The sequence below is a fragment of the Oncorhynchus nerka genome, linkage group LG7, assembly GCF_034236695.1.
Source record: "Oncorhynchus nerka isolate Pitt River linkage group LG7, Oner_Uvic_2.0, whole genome shotgun sequence".
NCBI lineage: Eukaryota > Metazoa > Chordata > Actinopteri > Salmoniformes > Salmonidae > Oncorhynchus > Oncorhynchus nerka.
This window is the reverse complement of record NC_088402.1, coordinates 22,391,855-22,419,629: the sequence shown is the minus strand read 5'-3', so window position 1 is coordinate 22,419,629 and position 27,775 is coordinate 22,391,855. Positions and strand designations below refer to the sequence as shown.

At 43.1% G+C, this 27,775-nt stretch overlaps 1 pseudogene; it reads left to right on the top strand.

The window, feature by feature from the left end:
* The window catches only part of LOC135572616 (elongator complex protein 2-like), a 47,583-nt pseudogene that overhangs the window by 5,535 nt on the left and 14,273 nt on the right, over positions 1-27,775 (top strand).

Sequence of the window (27,775 nt, the reverse complement as noted above, 5' to 3'; positions counted from 1 at the left end):
TCCATTCCTGCCATTATTGAAAGAGATCGTGATACCTCACATCTCAATATAGGGCTACTTAATGTTAGATTCCTCACTTCAAAGGCAGTTATAGTCAATGAGCTAATCTGATCATAATCTTGATGTGATTGGCTTGACTGAAACATGGCTTAAGCCTGATGAATTTACTGTGTTAAATGAGGCCTCACCTCCTGGTTACACCAGTGACCATATCCCCCGTGCATCCCGCAAAGGCGGAGGTGTTGCTAACAGTTACGATAGCAAATTTCAATTTACAAAAAAAAAACAGACGTTTTTGTCTTTTGAGCTTCTAGTCATGAAATCTATGCAGCCTACTCAATTACTTTTTATAGCTACTGTTTACAGGCCTCCTGGGCCATATACAGCGTTCCTCACTGAGTTACCTGAATTCCTATCGGACCTTGTAGTCATAGCAGATAATATTCACATTTTTGGTGACTTTAATATTCACATGGAAAAGTCCACAGACACACTCCAAAAGACTTTCGGAACCATCATCGACTCAGTGGGTTTTGTCCAACATGTCTCTGGACCTACCCACAGTCATACTCTGGACCTAGTTTTGTCCATTGGAATAAATGTTGTGGATCTTAATGTTTTTCCTCATAATCCTGGACCATCGGACAACCATTTTATTACGTTTGCAATCGCAACAAATAATCTGCTCAAACCCCAACCAAGGAGCATCAAACGTCATGCTATAAATTCTCAGACAACCCAAAGATTTCTTGATCAAATGCATTTATATATCAGCTGATCTGTTGATGCCCTTCCAGACTCCCTCTGTCTACCCAAAGATGTCAGAGGACAAAAATCAGTTAATCACCTAACTGCTTACCCAAAGATGTCAGAGGACAAAAATCAGTTAATCACCTAACTGCTTACCCAAAGATGTCAGAGGACAAAAATCAGTTAATCACCTAACTGCTTACCCAAAGATGTCAGAGGACAAAAATCAGTTAATCACCTAACTGCTTACCCAAAGATGTCAGAGGACAAAAATCAGTTAATCACCTAACTGCTTACCCAAATATGTCAGAGGACAAAAATCAGTTAATCACCTAACTGCTTACCCAAAGATGTCAGAGGACAAAAATCAGTTAATCACTTAACTGCTTACCCAAAGATGTCAGAGGACAAAAATCAGTTAATCACCTAACTGAGCAACTCAATTTAACCTTGCGCAATACCCTAGATGCAGTTGCACCCCTAAAAACTAAAAAGATTTGTCATAAGAAACTAGCTCCCTGGTATACAGAAAATACCCGAGCTCTGAAGCAAGCTTCCAGAAAATTGGAACGGAAATGGCGCCACACCAAACTGGAAGTCTTCTGACTAGCTTGGAAAGTCAGTACCGTGCAGTATCGAAGAGCCCTCACTGCTGCTCGATCATCCTATTTTTCCAACTTCATTGAGAAAAATAAGAACAATCTGAAATTTATTTTTTGATACTGTCGCAAAGCTAACTAAAAAGCAGCATTCCCCAAGAGAGGATGGCTTTCACTTCAGCAGTAATAAATTCATGAACTTCTTTGAGGAAAAGATCATGATCATTAGAAAGCAAATTACGGACTTGTCTTTAAATCTGCGTATTCCTCCAAAGCTCAGTTGTCCTGAGTCTGCACAACTCTGCCAGGACCTAGGATCAAGGGAGACACTCAAGTGTTTTAGTACTATATCTCTTGACACAATGGTGAAAATAATCATGGCCTCTAAACCTTCAAGCTGCATACTGCACCCTATTCCAAATAAACTACTGAAAGAGCTGCTTCCTGTGCTTGGCCCTCCTATGTTGAACATAATAAATGTCTCTCTATCCACTGGATGTGTACCAAACTCACTAAAAGTGGCAGTAATAAAGCCTCTCTTGAAAAAAAAAACCTTGACCCAGAAAATATTTTTTTAAACTATCGGCCTATATCGAATCTTCCATTCCTCTCAACAATTGTAGAAAAAGCTGTTGCACAGCAACTCACTGCCTTCCTGAAGACAAACCATGTATACGAAATGCTTCAGTCTGGTTTTAGACCCCATCATAGCACTGAGACTGCACTTGTGAAGGTGGTAAATTACCTTTTAATGGCGTCAGACCGAGGCTCTGCATCTGTCCTTGTGCTCCTAGACCTTAGTGCTTCTTTTGATACCATGGATCACCACATTCTTTTGGAGATTGGAAACCCAAATTGGTCTACACGGACAAGATCTGGCCTGGTTTAGATCTTATCTGTCGGAAAGATATCAGTTTGTCTCTGTGAATGGTTTGTCGTCTGACAAATCAACTGTAAATTTCGGTGTTCCTCAAGGTTCCGTTTTAGGACCACCATTGTTTTCACTATATATTTTACCTCTTGGGGATGTCATTCGAAAACATAATGTTAACTTTCACTGCTATGTGGATGACACACAGCTGTACATTTCAATGAAACATGGTGAAGCCCCAAAATTGCCCTTGCTAGAAGCCTGTGTTTCAGACATAAGGAAGTGGATGGCAAACGTTCTACTTTTAAACCCGGACAAAACAGAGATGCTTGTTCTTGGTCTCAAGAAACAAAGATATCTTCTGTTGGAATCTGACAATTAATGGTTGTACAGTCCCTCAAATAAAACTGTGAAGGACCTCGGCGTTACTCTGGACCCTGATCTCTCTCATTTGACGAACATATCAAGACTGTTTCTAGGACAGCATTTTTCATCTACGTAACATTGCAAAAATCAGAAACTTCCTGTCCAAAAATTATGCACAAAAATTAATCCATGCTTTTGGTACTTCTAGGTTAGACTACTGCAATGCTCTACTTTCCGGCTACTCAGATAAAGCACTAAATAAACTTCAGTTAGTGCTAAATACGGCTGCTAGAATCCTGACTAGAACCCCCAAAAAATTATCATATTACTCCTGTGCTAGCCTCCCTGCACTGGCTTCCTGTCAAGGCAAGGGCTGATTTCAAGGTTTTACTGCTAACCTACAAAGCATTACATGTGCTTGCTACTACCTATCTTTCCGATTTGGTCCTGCCGTACATACCTACACGTACACTACGGTCACAAGACACAGGCCTCCAAATTGTCCCTAGAATTTCTAAGCAAACAGCTGGAGGCAGGGTTTTCTCCTATAGAGCTCAATTTTTATGGAATGTTCTGCCTACCCATTTGAGAGACGCAGACTCGGTCTCAACCTTTAAGTCTTTACTGAAGACGCATCTCTTCAGTGGGTCATATGATTGAGTGTAGTCTGGCCCAGGAGTGTGAAGGTGAACGGAAAGGCTCTGGAGCAACGAACCGCCCTTGCTGTCTCTGCCTGGCCGTTTCCCCGCTCTCTCCACTGGGATTCTCTGCCTCTAACCCTATTACAGGGGCTGAGTCACTGGCTTACTGGTGCTCTTCCATGCAGTCCCTAGGAGGGGTGCGTCACTGACATGGTCTTCCTGTCTGGGTTGCCCCCCCCCCCCCTTGGGTTGTGCCGTGGCGGAGATCTTTGTGGGTTATACTCGGCCTTGTCTCAGGATGGTAAGTTGGTGGTGGAAGATATCCCTCTAGTGATATGGGGGCTGTGCTTTGGCAAAGTGGGTGGGGTTATATCCTGCCTGTTTTGCCCTGTCCGGGGGTATCGTCGGACGGGGCCACAGTTTCTCCCGACCCCTTCTGTCTCAGCCTCCAGTATTTATGCTGCAGTAGTTTATGTGTTGGGCGGCTTGGGTCAGTCTGTTATGTCTGGAGTATTTCTCCTGTCTTATCCGGTGTCCTGTGTGAATTTATGTATGCTCTCTCTAATTCTCTCTTTCTTTCTCTTTCTCTCTCGGAGGACCTGAGCCCTAGGATAATGCCTCAGGACTACCTGGCATGATGACTCCTTGCTGTCCCCAGTCCACCTGGCCGTGCTGCTGCTCCAGTTTCAACTTTTCTGCCTGCGGCTATGGAACCCTGACCTGTTCACCGGACGTGTTACCTGTCCCAGACCTGCTACCTGTCCCAGACCTGCTGTGAACTACTGTGATTATTATTATTTGACCATGCTGGTCATTTATGAACATCTTGGTCATGTTCTGTTATAATCTCCAACTGGCACAGCCAGAAGAGGACTGGCCATCCCTCTTAGCCGGGTTCCTCTCTAGGTTTATTCCTAGGTTTTGGCCTTTCTAGGGAGTTTTTCCTATCCACCGTGCTTCTACACCTGCATTGCTTGCTGTTTGGGGTTTTAGGCTGGGTTCCTATACATCACTTTGATATATCAGCTGATGTAAGAAGGGATATATAAATACATTTCAATTGATTTGAAAGGGATAGTTCACTCATATTTGTTTGTATTTTGTTCATTAGTCCACCCACAAAATTGTGCATGTCAGCAATCAAGTTTCCAAGATAGAGCACTTTCAGTACAGAGCAAAAACTGTAGTGATGATGATGCAGTTTGAATTGAGTGAACGATCCCTTTAAATGAAAAATATATACGAAATAAAAGCAAACTAATTTCTACCTCCATGCTGTACAGAGGGGGATCTGTTACTGGCCAGCTGTGCTCAGGATTGTCTGATCCATGTGTGGAGGCTGGTTGCCAAATCTGGGACCGAGGGAAACACGCAGGATGAACACACCATTAGGATGACTGAGGACGTCTTTAAACTGACAGACACCGGTGAGTAGACATTTGTTATCAGGCTTCATTAGAACATTTCTGTTTAATTAGAATCATTTCCTTATAAAAAAATGAATGATGAAATAAAAACATCAGGTTTTTGTGGATTTCATAGAACAAGATCTGCATTACTGTATTAATAAACAGTCACGTGATCATTAATGTTAATGTCATCATTGCCAAAGTTCATTGGATTGATGTTTTATTTTAATCGGGAATGTGGATTGTTCAATCCCTGGCAATAACCGTATAATTCTAAAAATGTAGTTGACTGACTAAGTTATCACACATATGTGGATGGAGTTTGTGATTGTACAATCACACCATTCTACTAAAGATAAATGTACACTATATATACAAAAGTATGTGGACACCTCTTCAAATTAGTGGATTCGGCTATTTCAGCCACACCGTTGCTGACAGGTGTATAAAACCGAACACACAGCCATGCAATCTCCATAGAAAACACTGGCAGTAGAATGGCCTTACTGAAGAGCTCAGTGACTGTCAACGTGGGACCGTCATAGAATGCCACCTTTTCAACAAGTCAGTTTGTCAAATTTCTGCCCTGCTACAGCTGCCCCGGTCAACTGTAAGTGCTATTATTGTGAAGTGGAAACGTCTAGGAGCAACAACGGCTCAGCTGCGAAGTGGTAGGCCACATAAGCTCACAGAACGGGACCGCCAAGTGCTGAAGCGAGTAACACGCAAAAATGTCTGTCCTCGGTTGCAACACTCCCTACTGAGTTTCAAACTGCCTCTGGAAGCAACGTCAGCACAAGAACTGTTCGTCGGGTGCTTCATGAAATGGGTTTCCATGGCCGAGCAACCGCACAAACAAGCATGAGATCACCAGGCGCAATGCCAAGTGTTGGCTGGAGTGGTGTAAAGCCCGCCGCCATTGAACTCTGGAGCAGTGGAAACGCATTCTCTGGAGTAATTAATCACACTTCACCATCTGCCAGTCCCATGGACTAATATGGATTTGGCAGATGTCAGGAGAACGCTACCTGTCCCAATGCCTAGTTCCAACTGTAAAGTTTGGTGTTGAAGGAATAATGGTCTGGGGCTGTTTTTCATGGTTCGGGCTAGGCCCCTTAGTTCCAGTGAAGGGAAATCTTAACGCTACAGCATACAATGACATTCTAGAAGATTCTGTGCTTCCAACTTGTGGCAACAATCTGGGGAAGGCCCTTTCCTGTTTAATCATGACAATGCCCCCTGTGCCCAAAGCGAGGTCCATACAGAAATGGTTTGTTGAGATTGGTGTGGAAGAACTTGACTGGCCTGCACAGAACCCTGACCTCAACCCAATCGAACACATGTGGGATTAATTGGAATGCCAACATCAATGCCCGACCTCACTAATGCTCTTGTGGCTGAATGGAAGCCTGTCCCCGCACCTCCTTCCATCAGCAAGGGCATTGAAGATTAAACGTGGCTGGGTCTTTCAGCATGACAATTATATATATATAGGTATATAACAAAGTATTGAGATGAACTTTTGTTATTGACCAAATACTTATTTTCCACCATAATTTGCAAATAAATTCATAAAAAATCCTACAATGTGATTTTCTGGATTTCTTTTCTCATTTTGTCTGTCATAAATGAAGTGTACCTATGATGAAAATTACAGGCCTCTCTCATCTTTTTAAGTGGGAGAACTTGCACAATTGGTGGCTGACTAAATACTTTTTTGCCCCACTGTATGTTGTCTCCTTGCCCCAGATGCCTCCTCAGTGTTTGCAGTGATGCTAGAGTCAGTCCTGGCCTGACATGAGAACAAGGTCTATGGAGTCCACTGGCACACCCTTGTCATAAAAGGTACTGTACTGTCAACCTATACACCATTCAGTCCCCAGATCAGACTTTTCTTATTTCACTGTGATGTGGTGGTACCATACCACTCAATGATTCCATGGTGTTGGAGGGAGTGATTTGTTTGATGGGCCTACCATACACCCATGAAATCAGAAAGGGTGACCCCTAAACTCTTTTATTAGTTCACATCACTCACTGTCTGTCTGCCTGCTGCAGTTCTGGCAACTCCCCATATAGGATGCGACCAGCATCAGTCCCTGAGCCTGCTCTCTGTGTCCATGGACATGACCATGATCTTGTGGGCTCCAGAGGAGGGCTAGGGGTGTGGGTGGAGCAGGTCAGTGTCAACGGGAGGCTTCGAGCTGTGTCCCAAATGGCACTATTCCCTATATAGCGCACTACTTTGGCCTCTGGTTTTAAGTAGTGCACTCTATAGGGAATAGAGTGCTGTTTGGGACACAACCATCTTTCCATTCACAGCTTTGTCGTTTTTCAAATCCTACACTGTTAAAGGTCAACACCCCTGTCTCTGTCTCTTGCGGTCTGTCTCTCTGTCTCGTCTGTCTTCAGCAGCTGTTGTGATGAAATGAAATGTTGAAATGTCATCAAGGCCCGCTCACTTTTCTCTCTGTCCGTCTCTCTCTCTCGTCATCATGCCCCCATTGTGTTTCAATAGTGTGCCTGGATACAGCCCTTAGCCCTACCGCAAACCCCCGAGGGACCTTATTGCTATTATAAATTGATTACCAACTTAATTACAACAGAAAACAAGTAATATTGTGTCATACCTGTGGTATATTGTCTGTTATCCAGGACCCAAACTACCCGGTTTATAATTTGATTATGTCACTGATGTGGTGTTGGATTGTAGAAATGGCATTGTTAGAGGCTGATGCCATTAGCCGACAGTTCTACACTGTAGGTTGGGTTTGTATGGGTTGGTTTTCTCCCTGCCTCCTTGCCATCAGTCACAAGCCAGAGAGCTTCTGACGGGAAGAAGGGATAATGAAAGACATACCAGACACCCCCCCAACCCCTCTCTTGGAGTGCAGAACATCTGCTATTTTCATCAGTGCTGGACTAAATTTAAGACAAGTGTGGAAGTTGTAAATTCCTCCCCATCTGCCCTGAGTTTCAGGAGTGACAGGTGTATTCTGGTAGAGAACATAGATAACCTTCCCCGGTAACAGCAACACTGTCCACCCCACGGTCGCTGTTATGGAGCTCTCCAGCTCCTAAAAAACTAAAATGAGTTATCTCTGGTTCGTTCAGCTATTCCTGTGGGGAAAGAATAAGGTTTTTGGATAACCGCTGAAAATAAGGTCAGAGGTTAACACAGGCTTAGGAGATCTTATGGTTTGTTTTATGATATAATATCAGTCAGTTAACATGACCTTTAGGAATTATGAAGCTTTTATGTGCTTTGTGCATTTTTAAATGACATAAATACAAAAAAAATCACAAAAAGTGATGTTAGCTGTTGAAGATTATCTCATAGACCAAAATGTATAAGATCTCCTAAGCCTGTGTTAACCTCTGACCTTATTTTCAGCGGTTATCCAAAAACCCTCCAAAAACTCCATTAATTTCCCCATAGGCTTTGTCCAGCGAACCATGGCGTTGGAAGTGCCTACAAAAAAGACAGCATTACTATTTCTCTCTTTTTTTCATTTGAAGCAAATATGGGTAGCTTGGGGGGGCGCTAGAGAGTGTGCTATGGAATATATGTTTTGTTAGAGCGCCACTCAATTTTTAAATGATTTCATATTTATCTTAATCTCTCACAACCTATAACTTAAAACATTGTCTGACAATATGACAAAAGGAAAAGGCATCAAAAAAGGGGGCGCTAAACAAGATCATTTGGATGAGACAGAAAACAAACCAATGTCAACATTGCCAACCCACGAGCTCCCCACAGAACCTACTCCAAGTGACCGACTGGCCGCTATAAACTCACTAAGAAGAAAGGTGGACACATGGTTGGCTGATATCTCAAAGAGTATTAGGACTTTGTCTGAAACTGTGAAGGCAACCAAGGGCAGGGTGCATGAGGTTGAGCAGACAACAGTTCATCACGAGGCCAGGCTACAGGACATTGAGGAACAGTGCACAACAAAACACTGAAAGTCCGACAGGAAATGCTTGAATCGCATTCAAGACGCCCGAACATCTGAATATTTGGGATCCAGGAGGACACTGAGAAAGGGAGACCAACTGAATTTGTCTCGGAGCTGATACCGGCACTGCTGGGGAGTGAACACTTCAAAACTCCCATCCTGATCAACCGCGCACACAGATCACAGGCAATGAAGCCAGGCCATTCATCGCACGGCTGCACTATCCCCAGACCAGGGATCTCATCCTCAAGCTGGCTAGTCAAAGGTTCCCCTTTACTACAACAGAGCCAGGGTGTCTTTCTACCCAGATCTTACTTTGGAGGAACCAACGGAAAGATACAAGTTGCAGGGCAAAATGCACGGCGGCCAACATCCTATATGGATTCCTCTTTCAGCTCAGTTTAAGGTGACAGTCGACAGATCAACTGTACGTTTGACAACCCAAAAGAGGCCAAACTGTTCTTGTCAAGCAAGCTCCCTGGCTGAGGATACTGAACTGCTGTGTCAGCTGGCTAAGTGGCCAAATACAGGCCAGGAATGTGTTTTGAATTTTCTGCCGATGTCTTTTCGATCAGAAATGGGGACTTATAATGATGGGTGAGATGTTAGGCTAAACAATGCTACATAAGCAATATCATGTTTTAGTCCCACTCACCCCCTAACGTGAGAGTTATGTGTTATTTAATCTTTGTTTATATGCAGAGCATCTACAGGTGCTGAGTTTAAGTGTTGTGTCTAGGCACCCTAAGGTTTGTGTGTTAGTCAAGGAGTGCTTCATTTGGGGAAGTCACTCAGTAATGAGACGGGAAGGGGGATGGTGTCTGTTTTATGTTCACTGTTAGTACAGGTGGCACAACAAGTTCCCGCATGGCGGGACGTTTTTCTTTTGGGTTTTATATGACAGAAACAATTTGCTCTAAAATAAGAAATGCCACATAGTGACTGAGCACAGAGTAGAGCTGGTGGATTAAAGATAGTCAGTTGGAACTGCAATGGCTTAGGTCATGTTGTGAAAAGAGCCAATGTTTTTTCTCATCTTAAATCACTGGCCACTGACAGTGCGTCTTCAAGAAACTCATATTAAACGCTCGGCTTAGGCCAAACTACGAGTTGGCTGGATCGATCAGATATACCAGTATAATTTTGATGCGAGAGGGAGAAGAATCCTGATAAGCAAAAACATTCCTTGTATTTACTCATCCTCGATTTCAGATCCTAATGGTCGGTATATTATTGTGGCTGGTACACTGAATTCGATACCAATAACCTTGGTCAATTTATATGGACCCAACTTCGATGATCCGAACTTTTTTCAAAGCGTATTTAAGACCATACCAAATATGTCGGATACAAGTGTTATTGTTGGAGGCGACTAGATCCTCTTTTAGATTAACAGCTATCAATGTCACTCCAACAATCAAATGCCAGTGTCTGTCTAAATATATTGATGACAAACCTTAACATTGTCTATATTTGGAAGCTAACAGATAGGGATTATTCTTTCTTCTTGTCAGTTCATAAGTCATATTCCAGAATGTACTATTTTTTGTTGGACTCAACTGATTTCAGCAGCTGTGTCGGTTACCTGTCACCCGATTCTACTTACAGACCACTCTCCTCTGTCCATGGTGCTGAAACTCGACAATATGTATGCAGGTCGTCGACCGTGGCACTTAGACGCTCACTTATTGAAAGATGATGCCTTTTGTCAGTATTTGTAGGAGCAGATAACGTTTTTCCTTGGAGCTAATGACATGGGGATGTCGACGACTCTACCCTTTGGGAATCTCTCAAGGCTGTGATTAGAGGTCACATTATTTCATATACATCGGAGAGGAGGAAACGCACCAATACTAGGCTGAAAGATATTATAAGAGTTAGGCGAACAAGAGATTTCCTCGAATGCAATCCTTGAGAAGATCACAAAGTTCAAATATGAATACAATACCATCCTTTCAAAAAGGGTGAGCTCTTTACTTGCTAGAACGCAACAAAGTTATTTTGAACTGGGTGACAAACCACATAAAGTGAAACCACCTGTGAAGCCCTTTTTGTGCAAAGCAATGATGACGGCAAGTGTTTCCTTGCAGGTAACCATGGTTGACAGAGGAAGAACAATGATTCCAAGCACCACCCTCCTTTTGAAACTTCCAGTCTGTTATTTGAACTCAATCAGCATGACAGAGAGATCTCCAGCCTTGTCCTCATCAACACTCACACCTGTCTTAACAAGAGAATCACTGACACAATGTCAGCTGGTCCTTTTGTGGCAGGGCTGAAATGCAGTGGAAATGTTGTTTTGGGATTCAGTTCATTTGCATGGCAAAGAGGGACTTTGCAATTAATTGCAGTTCATCTGATCACTCTTAATAACCTTCTGGAGTATATGCAAATTGCCATTATACAAACTGAGGCAGCAGACTTTTTGAAAATGTATATTTGTGTCATTCGCAAAACTTTTGACCACGCCTGTATATACTACAATTTGAGACTCCTTTTCAACGTATTAAAAAAAATATATGTTTTTATTTCACCTTTATTTAACCAGGTAGGCAAGTTGAGAACAAGTTATAATTTACAACTGCGACCTGGCCAAGATAAAGCAAAGAAGTGCAACACAAACAACAACACAGAGTTACACATGGAATAAATAAACATACAGTCAATAACACAATAGAAGAAAAAAAGTACATATACAGTGTGTGCAAATGAGGTAAGATAAGGGAGGTAAGGCAATAAATAGGCCATAGTGGCAAAATAATTACAATTTAGCAACTAAACACTGGAGTGATCGGTGTGCAGAAGATGAATGTGCAAGTAGAGATGGGGTTCAAAAAAGTAAATAACAGTGTGAGGATGAGGTAATTGGATGGGGTATTTACAGATGGGCTATGTACAGGTGCAGTGATCTTTTTAGCGGCTCTGACAGCTGGTGCTTAAAGTTAGTGAGGGAGATATGAATCTCCAGCTTCAGTGAATTTTGCAATTCATTCCAGTCATTGGCAGCAGAGAACTGGAAGGAGAGGCGGCCCAAGGAGGAATTGGCTTTGGGGGTGACCAGTGAAATTTACCTGCTGGAGCTCATGCTATGGGTGGGTGCTGCTATGGTGACCAGTGAGTTGAGATAAGGCGGGTCTTTACCTAGCAAAGACTTATTGATGACCTGGAGCCATTGGGTTTGGCAACGAATATGAAGTGAGGGCCAGCCAACGAGAGCATACAGGTCGCAGTGGTGGGTGGTATATGGGGCTTTGGTGACAAAACAAATGGCACTGTGATAGACTGCATCCAATTTGTGTTGGAGGCTATTTTGTGAATTACATCGCCAAAGTCCATGATAGTCAGTTTTACGAGGGTATGTCTGGCAGCATGAGTGAATGATGCTTTGTTGCGAAATAGGAAGCTGATTCTAGATTTAATTTTGGATTGGAGATGCTTAACCTGTTGCTTCTACTCGGGACGCTTGCGTCCCAACTAGAGCTCTGGAAATGCAAATGCGCTACGCTAAATGCTAATAGTATTAGTTAAAACTCAAAAGTTCATTAAAATACACATGCAGGGTATCGAATTAAAGCTACACTCGTTGTGAATCCAGGCAACAAGTCAGATTTTTAAAATGCTTTTCGGCGAAAGCATGAGAAGCTATTATCTGATAGCATGCAACACCCCAAAAGACCCACAGGGGACGTAAACAAAATAATTAGCATTTCGGCATTACACAAACCGCACAATAAAATAGAAAACATTCATTACCTTTCACCATCTTCTTTGTTGGCACTCCTAGATGTCCCATAAACACTATTTGGGTCTTTATTTCGATTAAATCGGTCCATATAAAGCCTAGATATCGTTATATGTAGACTGTGTGATAAACGAAAAAAACATTGTTTCAAAACGTAACGTCATTTTTTTTAAATTCAAAAAGTCGACGATAAACTTTCACAAAACACTTCAAATACGTTTGTAATGCAACTTTAGGTATTAGTAAACGTTAATAAGCGATAAAATTCATCAGGAGGCGATGTAAAGATCATTAGCTGTCCGTCTGGAAAAATGTCCGGCTAGAAACTCAACGAAAATATCCGGTCCTAGACCGGATTAGATACGGTGTCCTGCATGTGTTTGACCAAGAAAAAACTCGAAGGGAAATGACAAGACTCTAGACACCGTGTGGAAGCTGTAGGTACTGCAACCTCAGTCAATTAATTGTGGTTCACCTTTATCAATGGGATCAAGTAGCGCATGGATATATTTTCCCATTTTCAGTGATCAGTTTTTCCTGTGCTTTTCGATGTAAATGCCGTTCTGGTAAAGCCACAGCAGTGATTTAACCAGTTTTTTAAACGTCTGAGTGTTTTCTATCCACACAGACTAAGCAAATGCATATACTATATTCCTGGCATGAGTAGCAGGGCGCTGAAATGTTGCGCGATTTTTAACAGAATGTTCAAAAAAGTAGAGGGTCGACTGAAGAGGTTAATGTGAGTCTGAAAGGAGAGTTTACAGTCTAACCAGACACCTAGGTATTTGTAGATCTCCACATATTCTAAGTAAGAACCATCCAGAGTCGTGATGCTGGACGGGCGGGTAGGTGCTGGTAGCGATCGGTTGAAGAGCATGCATTTAGTTTTACTTGAGTTTAAGAGCAGTTGGAGGCCACGGAAGGAGAGTTGTATGGCATTGAAGCTCGTCTGGAGGTTAGTTAACACAGTGTCCATAGAAGGGCCAGAGGTATACAGAATGGTATCGTCTGCATAGATGTGGATCAGATAATCACCAGCAGTAAGAGCGACATCATTGATGTATACAGAGAAGAGAGTCGGGCCGAGAATTGAACCCTGTGGCACCCCATAGAGACTGCCAGAGTTCTGGAGAACAGGCCCCCCGATTTGACACACTGAACTCTGTCAGAGAAGTAGTTGGTGAACCAGGTGAGGCAGTCATTTGAGAAACCAAGGCTGTTGAGTCTGCCAATAAGAATGTGGTGATTGACAGAGTCGAAAGCCTTGGCTAGGTCTATGAATACTGCTGCACAGTATTGTCTCTTATGGATGGAGGTTATGATATCGTTTAGGATCTTGAGTGTGGCTGAGGTGCACCCATGACCAGCTCGGAAACCAGATTGCATAGCGAAGAAGGTACTGTGGGATTCAAAATGGTTGGTGATCTGTTTGTTAACTTGGCTTTCGAAGACCTTAGAAAGGCAGGATAGGATAGATATAGGTCTGTAGCAGGTTGGGTTTAGAGTGCCTCCCCCTTAGAAGAGGGGGATGACCGCGGCAGCTTTCCAATTTCTGCAATCTACCCCATTTAGAACTGTGATGGACAAATTGTAGTGACAAGAAAATTTGATCAGCTATTGAAAACAAATTGGGACATGAAAATTGATCATGAAAATTAAACAAAATATAGATTTTTGGAATATTTTCTTGGTTGGTGGTATGAACTCTATTAAAATGGTTGTCCTTTCCCCAGGTTTCTTTACCTCTTCCAATGTCTACCCAATTTCATACAACAAAGCTATTTTAAGAAACTGTATTCAATAGTAGTTGCATTTTTTGGGACAACAAGGCAGCCAGAATTTCAAAGAAGCATTTATGCAAGTACAAGATAGAGGGGGGCTTTGGCCTTCCTCACTTTAAACTGTATTATTGTGCTGCAAAATCTGAACATTGTGTCTTTCTGGAGGGAAAGTTTACCTGGGATCCGTCAGAATGATATGCCTTTTGATTGAGTAGGCCTCCTGTCGACGCTCACCACTCCCTGCACTTGTTAATACCCCAGAATGTGTGAAAAAAGCCTTGTATGACTCTAACCCAGTAATTTGTCACACTCTTAGGATCTGGAAACAGATAAGGTATTTTCTTAACATACCCAATATATACCTTGACTGCCCAATTTGATTAATTCTTTCCACCCTGCATTGGATGATATGGTGTTTTCACAGTGGAGGGAGAAGGGGCTCACAACAATCAATAACTTTTATACATTGATGGTTATTTAGCTTAATTTCAACAGTTACAGGGTAAACCTTCTTCTGGATCGGTGGGAACCCCATGGGACGGTTGAGCTAACGTAGGTTAATGTGTTTAGCTTCAGGTTGTAATTAACAAGAGAACTTCCCAGGACATAGACATATTTGATATTGGCAGAAAGCTTAAATTCTTGTTAACTAACTGCACTGTCCAATTTACAGTAGCTATTACAGTGAAATAATACCATGCTATTGTTTTAGGAGAGTGCACAGTTATGAGCTTGAAAAGTTTTTAATAAACCAGTTAGGCATATTTGAACAGTTTTAATGTAAAACAATTTGAAGATAAATGCAATGGTTCATTGGATCAGTCTAAAACGTTGCGCACACACTGCTGCCATCTAGTGGCCAAAATCTAAATTGCACCTGGTCTGGAATAATACACTATGGTCTTGCTCTTGCATTTCAAAGATGATGGTGCAAAAAAAATGTTGGTATTGTCTTTGTTTTATTTTACCAGATCTAATGTGTTTTATTCTCTTACATTCATTTCACCTTTCCACAAACTTCAAAGTGTTTCCTTTCAAATGGTATCACGAATATGCATATCCTTGCTTCAATGCCTGAGATACAGGCAGTTACATTTGGGTATGTCATTTTAGGCAAAAATTGAAAGAAAAAAAAAGGGTCGGATCCTTAAGAGGATTTATTTTAACATGCCAGCAACACATTTTTTCAGATACCTCCAAATCAGGAAATTCTTAAGGATACATATCCCACAGGATGGCATTAAGCCAAATAATCCTACATTAGATATCCTTGTCAAACCCCATTCAAAAGGGTCGGTCTCTAGACCTTTGATATGCTACAGACCCACATAGAGGGATCTACAGACACTATTAAAACTGCCTGGGAGCAGGAATTTGGTTCAGAAATCTCAGATGAGGATTGGTTAGATACTCTCAGGAATATCAACCACACTTCAGTGGATGCCAGACACAACCTTGTACAGTTTAAGGTGATACACAGGTTACATTACTCAAAGGTTATAAAAATATTTCCGGACACCTCACCACAGGATGAGGGGACTTTGGCCCACTTATTTTGGACATGTCCTAAGTTACATGCTTTCTGGGCTCTCATTTTTGATTACTTATCTAATGCCTTCGATAGAGTTATAGCCCCAGAACCATTGGTCGCTCTGTTTGGTACAGTTGATGGGAATAACCAGGAAGGGAAAGCTGTCTCTCTTTGTACTCTGTAAGCCAAAGGCTCATTTTGGAAATTGGAGACTGTACCTACCTTTTGAAATGTGGTTACGGGATTTAGGGAATGTAATGCATATGGAAAAGATTCAATACAATACCTCCAATAGAAGTCCAATGTTTTACAAAATATGGCAGCCAATTTTTTTCTTCCAATCTTTATTTAACTAGGCAAGTCAGCTAAGAACAAATTCTTATTTTCAATGACGGCCTAGGAACAGTGGGTTAACTTCCTGTTCAGGGGCAGAACGACAGATTTGTACCTTGTCAGCTTGGGGATTTGAACTTGCAACCTTTCGGTGACTAGTCCAACACTCTAACCACTAGGCTACGCTGCCGCCCCGATGCTGGATAAAGGGTTTGCTCCCCCTTCATAACTGGGTTGATGATCTGCTGCTACTCTGTGCTGTACTCCACTCCATATTTATTTTGGGTTTAACTACACTGCTTGTAATGACTATATGCTGTCTTCTAATATGTTCCACCTAATAGGATTTTTGTATTTGTGAGTTAAGTTTTGTTTTGTCCTCTAAATATGCCTCCCATTCAACACTACAAGGAATGTCAATGTTTGTATCTCTTTTTTTTATTATATTGGAAAATAATAAAACTATTTAAAAAATAAAATAAAATGGGGAGCATTGTGAGTCGTAAAAAAAATGATTGCAGTACATGTGCTGCTGTTCTATCGCGTGTGCAATGATGTCAGAGGGGAAAAAACAGGGTTTGTTGTTTGCAGTAACTTCTTTGTTTTAATATTGTAAAACGGCCATGGCAGTTACACCTTTAAGGATTCCAGCTTTAAATCCCATTGTTGGAGAGAACATATTATACTGTCATTCTGTCATTAGTAGCATGGTCAGATATGTAGTAACCAAAAACAAATCAAAATAGATTTTATATTCTTCAAATAGCCACCCTTTGCCTTGATTACAGCTTTGCGCACTCTTGGCATTTTGTCAACCAGCTTCACCTGGAATGCTTTTCCAACAGTCTTGAAGGAGTTCCCACATGCTGAGCACATGGCTGCTTTTCCTTCACTCTGCGGTCCAACTTATCCCAAACCATTTGGTTGAGGTCGGGGGATTGTGGAGGCCAGGTCTGATGCAGCACTACATCACTCTCCTTCTTGGTCAAATAGCCCTTACACAGCCTGGAGGTGTGTTGGATCATTCTCCTGTTGAAAAACAAATGATAGTCCCTCTAAGCGCAAACCAGATGGGATGGTGTATCGCTGCAGAATGCTGTGGTAGCCATGCTGGTTAAGTGTGCTTTGAATTCTAAATAAATCACAGACAGTGTAACCAGCAAAGCACCTCCACACCATAACACCTCTTCAGCCATTCTTTACGGTGGGAACTACACATGCGGAGATCATCCGTTCACCCACACCGCATCTCACAAAGACATGGCGGTTGGAACCAAAAATCTCAAATTTGGACTCGACCAAAGAACAAATTTCCACCGGTCTAATGTCCATTGCTCGTGTTTCTTTGCCCAAGCAAGTATCTTCTTCTTATTGGTGTCCTTTAGTAGTGGTTTCTTTGCAGCAATTCGACCATGAAGGCCTGATTCACACAGTCTCCTCTGAACAGTTGATGTTGAGATGTGTCTGTTACTTTAACTCTGTGAAGCATTTATTTGGGCTGCAATTTCTGAGGCTGTTAACTCTAATGAACTTCCACATGTCCTGTCTGCACCAGAAGGAGACCTATCCCTTTCTAGAGCCAACTCCTATCCAGTAGGGAGAAAAGTTTTTGAAAAGGGAGTGAAACAACCAAAACTCCAATAAGATATGCTAGTTTTCATTTTCCGTTGCGAAACGTATTGCTATAGTGTTCCCTACTGAACATGCCCCAGGACTGAGTTCAGTGAACCAAAGGCAAGGCAGTAAACGACCAGCCTTGGCTAGGTCTTAATTAAAGCCTTTACAAAGGAAACCTCACCCCCTCTGTGATGATTAGAGTAATTGGTGAAATTTAGTGGAGGGTCGAGGCGAGCAGTGGGGTGGCCAGGCCCACCGCGGAGTTAACCACCAAGTACTAAGAACGAGCCATACTATTAATTAAATACCGGGGAGGCCAATAGACCAGAGCATCCCTCCCTCCCTCCTCAGACGTGACTGATTGTAGTTTGCACTAACCCTGCCTAGACCACAAAGAGCCTTCCTCCCTAGGAGGAAGAAACCTAGAGAGCAACCAGGCTGTTTAGTATAAACCTGTTGATGGACAAAGCTGAGCAATGATGTGAACTATCCCTTTTACTGTACCGTATGGCCTTCTCTTGTCCGTTTCCACACATCATTAAGTCCTCGTCTTTCCTCCTTCCTCTTGAGGAATGAAATATGCCATCCCCCTCTTTCCTGTCATTCTTGTTTAATTCTTTCCCCTCTATCCGCTTGCTAGCGATAAGACCCCAATTCGCATCCATATTGTTTTCCCTCTAGTAAACAAGACTGATTACATTTTTTCTTCTGTGCCTCTGAGTATCGCATGATTTACGGCAGGGCTCTTGTGTGCAGAATCAAAATCAATCTGTTTAATGTTCCGTCGCTGTCTCTTCTCGTCATCTATCCCCTGAATGGCTGGGAGACGGGTCTCTCCTCGTTGTCTATTACCTGAATGGCTGGGGGAGATGGGTGCCACTCAAAGTGAAAGGAGACGGCTTTGTAGATGTCATTAGTTCAGCCTTAGGATCGACAGGAAACGTGTCTTTGAAGGTCATTGATGGCTGGGCCTCTTTAGGAGGGAGAATAATGGAGCTAGCAGCAGCTTGGCAGGGAGGTTGCTAGTGCTAGGGACCCCAGGTTACATAATTTAACTACAGTCAGATCTAGAATAAACCTACTATTACAACTAGTCAACTACTACTGCTGCAACTAGTCAACAACTACTACTGCTGCTACTACTACAACTAGTCAACAACTACTACTGCTACTACTACTACAACTAGTCAACAACTAGTACTACAACTAGTCAACTACTACTGCTGCAACTAGTCAACAACTACTACTGCTGCTACTACTACTACAACTAGTCAACAACTACTACTGCTACTACTACTACAACTAGTCAGCAACTAGTACTACAACTAGTCAACTACTACTACTACTAGTACTGCAACGAGTCAACGACTACTACTGCTGCAACATGTCAACTACCACTACTGCTACTACTACAACTAGTCAACTACTACTGCTGCCACTAAAGCAACTAGTCAACTACTACTGCTGCCACTACTGCAACTAGTCAACTACTACTACTGCTGCTACTACTGCAACATGTCAACTACCACTACTGCTACTACTACAACTAGTCAACTACTACTGCTGCCACTAAAGCAACTAGTCAACTACTACTGCTGCCACTACTGCAACTAGCCAACTACTACTACTGCTGCCACTAAAGCAACTAGTCAACTACTACTGCTGCCACTACTGCAACTAGTCAACTACTACTGCTGCCACTACTGCAACTAGTCAACTACTACTGCTGCCACTAAAGCAACTAGTCAACTACTACTGCTGCCACTACTACAACTAGTCAACTACTACTGATGCCACTAAAGCAACTAGTCAACTACTACTGCTGCCACTACTGCAACTAGTCAACTACTACTACTGCTGCCACTACTGCAACTAGTCATATTCTGCCCTTGAGTTGCGTTCCCATGCAAAACTAGACAGATAGCTAACAACTAAGTCTTCAATAAAACTCCCAAGGCGTGACAAAATACAGAAAAGAATATACTTTAGTATTCAATTCACACCGACATACTGTAGCTGTACATTAAACATTTGAAGTTGCATAAATACAAAGCACGCGCTAAGGTACCATGCATCTGGCATGATGCCAAACCATATAGCTAATTGTTAACCATATGGTAATTGGCTCCGTTCATTACTCTAATAATGTATAACCATCTATGTAGAATAACAAAGCATATTACACTAGAAACAGTAACAAAACTACAGTATTGTATATTTTACAATTCGTTTGCATGACGCATGAGCAAAGTAATAAAGCTAACGACATACATTAAAGGCATTGCAATTTGTGAGTAAATGCAACCAACATTGATATGTAAGCAACTCTATCAATAACAAGATTATCATCATTAGCTAAATGCTTGAATCGAACTTACAAACAAATATTTTTCCAAGGCTGAAGCGTGACAAGAAATAACTACATTGAAAGACCTGCACCGTAGCGTTGTTTGTAGCTGCTTCTATGCGTGCAAAACAAATTCTGTACTTCCTGTTTGCGTCGTCTTTCTAAGTACCAGAAAGCGCCACTAGGGGCCAAATAACACCATTGAACACAATGAAAATCCAATTTAACCATTGTAATAAAATAATCTGTTACCTTCTAACAGGATGGCAGCACACTCCCCGCCTGGTATAATGAAATTGTGCCACTATGAAATAAAACATATCAAGAAACAAATAATGTCCTTTCTATTTTTATCTTTTGTCTCTAGGATGCTTCAGAAAGAAGAACAACAATCTCTGAGATTGGTCTCAGAAACACCTTAGCAGCTCCTTGCTTGACAATTTTTAGTTCTACTTTCCTAACCTTTTGTCAGTACTGGGAAAGGTTTTACCACAAGCCCGACTGGCCAGTCATTTCTGTGTGCCTGACTGTCTTTCAATAAGGCAACATCTCCCACTTTTACATTTGGCTTTTCTGCTGTCCATTTTCTGCGTCTCTGCAGCGTTGTCAGGTACTCCTGTCTCCACCTTTTCCAAAAGGTGTCAGCGAGACACTGGACTTGCTTCCACTGTTTTCCATGAAGGTCGTTCATGCTGAAGTATCCAGAAGGGGCTGAGGTAGCGCTGGTCTTTTGTGTAAGTAACATTGAGGGTGTGAGAATGGTAGGCATGTCAGGGTCGGTTGATACTGACACTAAGGGTCTCGCATTGATTATTGCCATAACTTCAGACATAAGAGTGCTCAAGACTTCATGTGTGAGACGAGTGGAGCCCGTCTGAAACAGCATAGCATCAAGAATACGTCTGGCAACCCCAATGAGTCTCTCCCAAGAACCACCCATATGAGACGAGTGTGGAGGATTAAATATCCAAGTACATCCCTTATCTGAGAGGTATTTAGTCAGTTCTGAGTCATTTGTGTCGATACCCAGTTCCCTGCAGGCACCTATAAAGTTTGTACCTCGATCAGACCGTAGCACTTTTGCTTGACCACGGATAGCGAAAAAACGCCTCAGCGCGTTGATGAAGCTGGATGTGGACATGGATTCGATAAGCTCGATATGGACTGCTCTAGTAGACATACATGTAAAGAGCACCGCCCAGCGCTTGGAGTCTGCACTACCACCTCTAGTGCGACAAGTTATGACATTCCATGGTCCAAACACATCAAGTCCAACGCTGGTGAATGGTGGTTCAGATGTGAGTCTGTCTGCAGGCAAGTCAGTCATTTTTTGGTCAACTAACCTCCCTCTAACCTTGCGGCAGGTGCAAGGACACACTTGTGAATGATACCAGAGACCAGACGTTTGCTCCCAATAATAGCTCCATCTGAAAAATGACGGCCTTGGTGAGCCACTTGCTCATGATAATGTCTTACCAGCAGAGTGGCAACATGATGTGTCCGTGGGATGATGAGAGGATGTTTTTCGTCTTGTAACATGTCGGCGGAGGATAAGCGGCCTCCCACCCTCAGCAACCCATCCTCATCAATCACTGGGTTCAGCTTTTTGAGTGTACTTTGCTTTGGGAACTCTTTTCCTTTTTCAATGCATTTGAATTCCTCTCTGAAGGCTTCCTGTTGCACACAGTGAATGATTGCTGTTTTGGCTTGTGACAACTCACTTGTACCGCATGGTTTATTACAGTCATGCCAGCCTCTGCAGCTGGTGTTGTCTGGACCTTCATGGAAGGATCTTGCAACATGAATGAGTTGTGCTGTGGCTCGATTGAGAGTTTTCCAGCTTGAGAACCTCTCAAAGCGATGAGAGCCGAGTTGAGCTCCAGAAACTTTAGAGGCAAAGACAGTGACGTCTGGTTGAATCTCTGCATCTGTGTGAGGCTCTACAAGGTCAAAATTGATGTTCTCAGGCTTACTCGAGTTTGTTTGGGTCAGGAACGGTGGACCTGAGAACCAACTAGTGTGTTTTAAGAGCGCAGCAAGTATGGGCCTGGTTGCATGGTCTGCTGGATTGCTGTCAGTGTTTATATAGCACCACTGATCTGGATGGGTAGACTTCCTGATGCGAGTTATCCTATTGGCAACATAAACATAGAATCTTTTGGTGACATTGTGGATGTAACCGAGAACTATCTTACTGTCTGTGTAGAACTTGGCTGCATTTATATCAATGTCAATTTCGTCTTTGATCAGTTCATACATCTCAACAGCTAGCAAAGCCGCACACAGTTCTGGGCATGGGATAGTGTGGGCCGGACGAGGGGCCAATTTTGATTTCCCCATGACAAATCCAACATGGCATTGACCTTCCGAGTCAATAACTCTCAGGTAGGCTACCACTCCTATGGCTACTGTAGAGGCATCCGAGAAGATGTGTAGCTCTCTTCTTTGAGTGGTAGACAAGGAGACTGGGATGTAGGTCCGCTGAATATTCATATGTTCCAACTCCATCAAAGATTCCTTCCACATTTTCCATTCCTCTTCTTTTTCTGTGGGAAGAGGGGCATCCCACTCACTCTGATCAGAAGAGAGTTCTCTGATTAAGGCTTTACCTTGCATTGTTATTGGAGCCACGAACCCAAGGGGGTCATAAAGACTATTCACTGTGGACAGGATGCCTCTCCGCGTAAAAGGCTTCTCATTGTGGGACACCTGGAATGAGAAGCTGTCTGTTTCCAGGTTCCAGGTTCCAGGAAAGTCCCAGACTCCGTTGAAATGAATGAGGGGAGAGGATCCACTCCTAGGTCCAGATCTTTTAAGTCTTTCGCACGGTCCTCCATAGGGAAGGCTTCCATAACTGTTTTGCTATTGGATGCAATCTTGTGTAGTTTCATGTTGGACTCCGCCAACATTGCTTGTGTTTTTCTTAGAATGTTGACAGCTTCTTCTGTAGTAGCTACTGATGTCAGACCATCATCGACGTAGAAGTTCCTCACTACATATTGCTTGGGTTCTGACCCATGTTCCTTCTCACCCTGTAGCACTGCTCGTCTCATGCAGTAGATGGCTACGGCTGGTGAATGGCTGTTCCCAAATACATGCACTTTCATCCTGTACTCAGTTATGTTTCTATCTGGGTTGTTGTCTTCATACCAGAGAAACCTTAAGTAATCTCTGTGATCCTCACGTACACCAAAACAGTAAAACATTTGTTGCACATCTGCTGTTAGTGCAATGCAATCCTTGCGGAAACGCATTAGGACACCCAAGAGTGTGTTGTTTAAGTCTGAACCACTGAGCAGAACATCGTTAAGTGACACGCCTTGACACTTAGCACTGGAGTCAAATACTACTCGTATTTGTTCAGGCTTTTGTGGATGGTAAACACCAAATATGGGCAGATACCAACGTTCTTCGTCTCCCTCTAGTGGCTGTGAAGGTTCGGCTTGGTCGTTATCCAGCATCTTTTGCATGAAGTCAATAAAATGACGCTTCATGTCAGGCTTTTTGTCTAAAGTCCTGCGAAGTGATGTGAGACGGTTCATTGCCTGCTCCCTGTTATTAGGAAGGCGACGTCTAGTGGGGCGAAAGGGTAGTGGAGCCACCCAGTTGTTTCCATCATCCTGGAAAACCTGTTTGTCCATAATGTCCAAGAAGGCTTTGGCCTCCACTGATGGTGCTGGTTTATCATCGTCTTGTGTTTTGTCGAACACGGAACATCCCAGGCTGTCTGTGTTCACAGTTGTGTTTGGATCTCTCGAGTGCACTGTAGAGGGAGAGATGTGTTTCTGAGCTACGCTGTTGTAGTTCTCTTTTACCTGGATGATGTCAGGGCAAGGGCTCAGACAGGATGTGCGACCATTTTGAAGTATGTTTGTCCTGAACACGTTAACATTGGCTGGTCGGTGAGCCGTTCCCCTCTTCACAGGGGGAGACATTCTAGACCCAAACTGCTGCAGACCTATATCTATTCTACCCTGCCTTTCTAAGGTCTTCGAAAGCCAAGTTAACAAACAGATCACCGACCATTTTGAATCCCACCGTACCTTCTCCACTATGCAATCTGGTTTCCTAGCTGGTCATGGGTGCACCTCAGCCACGCACAAAGTCCTAAATTATATCATAACCTCCATCGATAAGAGACATTACTGTGCAGTCGTATTCATCGACCTGGCCAAGGCTTTCGACTCTATCACCACATTCTTATTGGCAGACTCAACAACCTTGGTTTCTCAAATGATTGCCTTGCCTGATTCATCAACTACTTCTCTGACAGAGTTCAGTGTGTAAAATCAGAGGGCCTGTTGTCCGGACCTCTGGCAGTCTCTATGGGGGTGCCACAGGGTTAAATTCTCGTGCCGACTCTCCTCTCTGTATACATCAATGATGTCGCTCTTGCTGCTGGTGATTCTTTGATCCACCTCTACGCAGACGAAACCATTCTGTATACCTCTGGCCCTTCTTTGGACACTGTGTTCAATAACCTCCAGACAAGCTTCAATGCCATACAACTCTCCTTCCGTGGCCTCCAACTGCTCTTAAATGCAAGTAAAACGAAATGCATGCTCTTCAACCGATCGCTGCCCGCACCTGCCCTCCCGTCCAGCATCACAACTCTGGACGGTTCTGACTTAGAATATGTGTTAGAATATGTGGACAACTTCAAATACCTAGGTGTCTGGTTAGACTGTAAACTCTCCTTCCAGACTCACATTAAACATATCCAATCCAAGATGAAATCTAGAATCGGCTTCCTATTTCGCAACAAAGCATCCTTCACTCATGCTGCCAAACATACCCTCGTAAAACTAACCATCCTACCGATCCTCGACTTCATCGATGTCATTTACAAAATAGCCTCCAACACTCTACTCAACAAATTGGATGCAGTCTATCACAGTGCCATCCATTTTGTCACCAAAGCCCCATATACTACCCACCACTGTGACCTCTACGCTCTCGTTGGCTAGACCTCGCTTCATATTCGTCGCCAAACCCACTGGCTCCAGGTCATCTATAAGTCTTTGTTAGGTAAAGCCCTGTCTTATCTCAGCTCACTGGTCACCATAGCAGCACCCATCCGTAGCACGCGCTCCAGCAGGTATATCTCACTGGTCACCCCCAAAGCCAATTCTTCCTTTGGCCACCTCTCCTTCCAGTTCTCTGCTGCCAATGACTAGAACGAACTGCAAAAATCACTAAAGCTGGAGACTCTTACCTCCCTCACTAGCTTTAAGCACCAGCTGTCAGAGCAGCTCACAGATAACTGCATCTGTACATAGCTCATCTGTAAATAGCCCATCCAATCTACCTCATCCCCATACTGTATTTATTTATTTATCTTGCTCCTTTGATTGTATGTTTATTCCATGTGAAACTCTGTATTGTTGTATGTGTCGAACTGCTTTGCTTTATCTTGGCCAGATCGCAGTTGCAAATGAGAACTTGTTCTCAACTAGCCTACCTGGTTAAATAAAGGTGAAATAAAAAAATAAAAATTGGAGTCCACCTGTGGCCAATTCAATTGTTTGGAAATGATTTAGAAAGAAACTCACCTGTTTATATAAGATCCCATAGTTGTCAAAGCAGAAACTATACCATGAATTCCAAGGAACTGTCCTTAGATCTCCGAGATAGAATTGAGATCTTGGGAAGGGTGTAAAACAATTTGTTGAAAGTTTCCAAGATCACAGTAGTCTCCATCAAAAATATAGAACTACCCAGTATCAGCTTAGAGCTGGCCGTCCGACCAAACTGAGCTACCGGGCAAGAAGGACTTTGGTCAGGGAGGTGACTAAGAACCCAGTGTCCACTCTGACAGCATTGCAGATTTGCTTGGCTGAGATGGGAGAACCTGCCAGAAGGACAACAGTCTCTACAGCACTTTACCAATCTGGGCTTTATGGGAGAGTGCCCAGACACTAGCCAATCCAGAGATAAAGGCACAGGACATCATGCCTGGAGTTTGTAAAAAGGCACGTGAAAGATTCTGTGGTCTGATAAACATGTTACTCTTAGGCCTTAATGCGTAGCACTATGTCTGGAGAAAACCAGGCACAGCTCATTATCCGTCTAACACCATCTCTACCGTGAAGGAAGGTGGTGGCAGCATCATGCTATGGGGATGCTTTTCAGCGGCAGGAGACTGTTAAGGATAGAGGGAACCATGAATGGAGCCAAATACAGGAAAATCCTTGAAGAGAGTCTGTTTCAGAGTGCAAACGACCTTAGACTGGGGCGAAGATTTACAGTTGAAGTCAGAAGTTTACATACACTTAGGTTGGAATCATTAATACTAGTTTTTCAACAACTATAGGTTTGGCAAGTCAGTTAGGACATCTACTTTGTGCATGACACAAGTTATCTTTCCAACAATTCTTTTACAGACAGATAATTCAAATCAAAATCAAATCAAATGTATTTATATAGCCCTTCGTACATCAGCTGATATCTCAAAGTGCTGTACAGAAACCCAGCCTAAAACCCCAAACAGCAAGCAATGCAGGTGTAGAAGCACAATTGAACTTATAATTCACTGTATCACAATTCCAATGGGTCAGAAGTTTACATACACTAAGTTGACTGTGCCTTTAAACAGCTTGGAAAATTCCAGAAAATTATGTCATGGCTTTAGAAGCTTCTGATCAATTGGAGGTGTACCTGATAAATTGGAGGTGTACCTGTGTATGTATTTCAAGGCCTAACTTCAAACTCAGTACATCTTTGCTTGACATCGTGGGAAAATCAAAAGAAATTAGCCAAGACCTCTGTTTTTAGACCTCCACAAGTCTGGTTCGTCCTTGGGAGCAATTTCCAAACACCTGCAGGTACCACATTCATCGGTACAAACAATGGTCCGCAAGTATAAACACCATGGGACCACGCAGCCGTCATACCGCTCAGGAAGGAGACGCGTTCTGTCTCCTAGAGATGAACGTACTTTGGTGCGAAAAGTGCACATCAATCCCAGAACAACAGCAAAGGACCTTCTTGTCACGTTCTGACCATTATTTCCTTTCTTTTGTCATTATTTAGTATGGTCAGGGTGTGAGTTGGGGTGGGCAGTCTATGTTTGTTTTTCTATGATTTGGGTATTTCTATGTTTCGGCCTAGTATGGTTCTCAATCAGAGGCAGGTGTCATTAGTTGTCTCTGATTGACAATCATACTTAGGTAGCCTGGGTTTCACTGTGTGTTTGTGGGTGATTGTTCCTGTCTCTGTGTTTGTTTTCACCAGATAGGCTGTTTAGGTTTTCTCACGTTTATTGTTTTGTTAGTTTATTCATGTGTGCTTTATTAAACATTAATCAAAATAACCACGCTGCGCTTTGGTCCGCCTCTCCTTCAAGTCAAGAAAACCGCTACAGAATCACCCACCACAACAGGACCAAGCGGTGTGGTGACAGGCAACGGCAGCAGGAGCAGCGAAAAGAGGAATGGACATGGGAAGACGTTTTGGACGGCAAGAGTATGGACTATACTACTTGGGAGGAAATAGACAGGTGGGCGGTCGATCCAGGAAGAGTGCCGGAGCCCGCCTGGGATTCGCTGGAGCAGTGCGAAGAGGGGTATAGGAGAATGGAGTTGGAGAGACAAGCACGGCGGCGCGGTAGGAAGCCCGAGAGACAGCCCCAAAAATGTATTGGGGGGGCACACAGGAAGTGTGGCGAAGCCAGGTAGGAGACCTGCGCCAACTTCCTGTGTTTACCGGGGGGCGAGAGAGACCGGGCAGGCACCGTGTTATGCGGTGGAGCGCACGGTGTCCCCAGTGCGGGTGCATAGCCCGGTGCGGTACCTACCAGCTCCGCGTATCGGCCGGGCTAGAGTGAG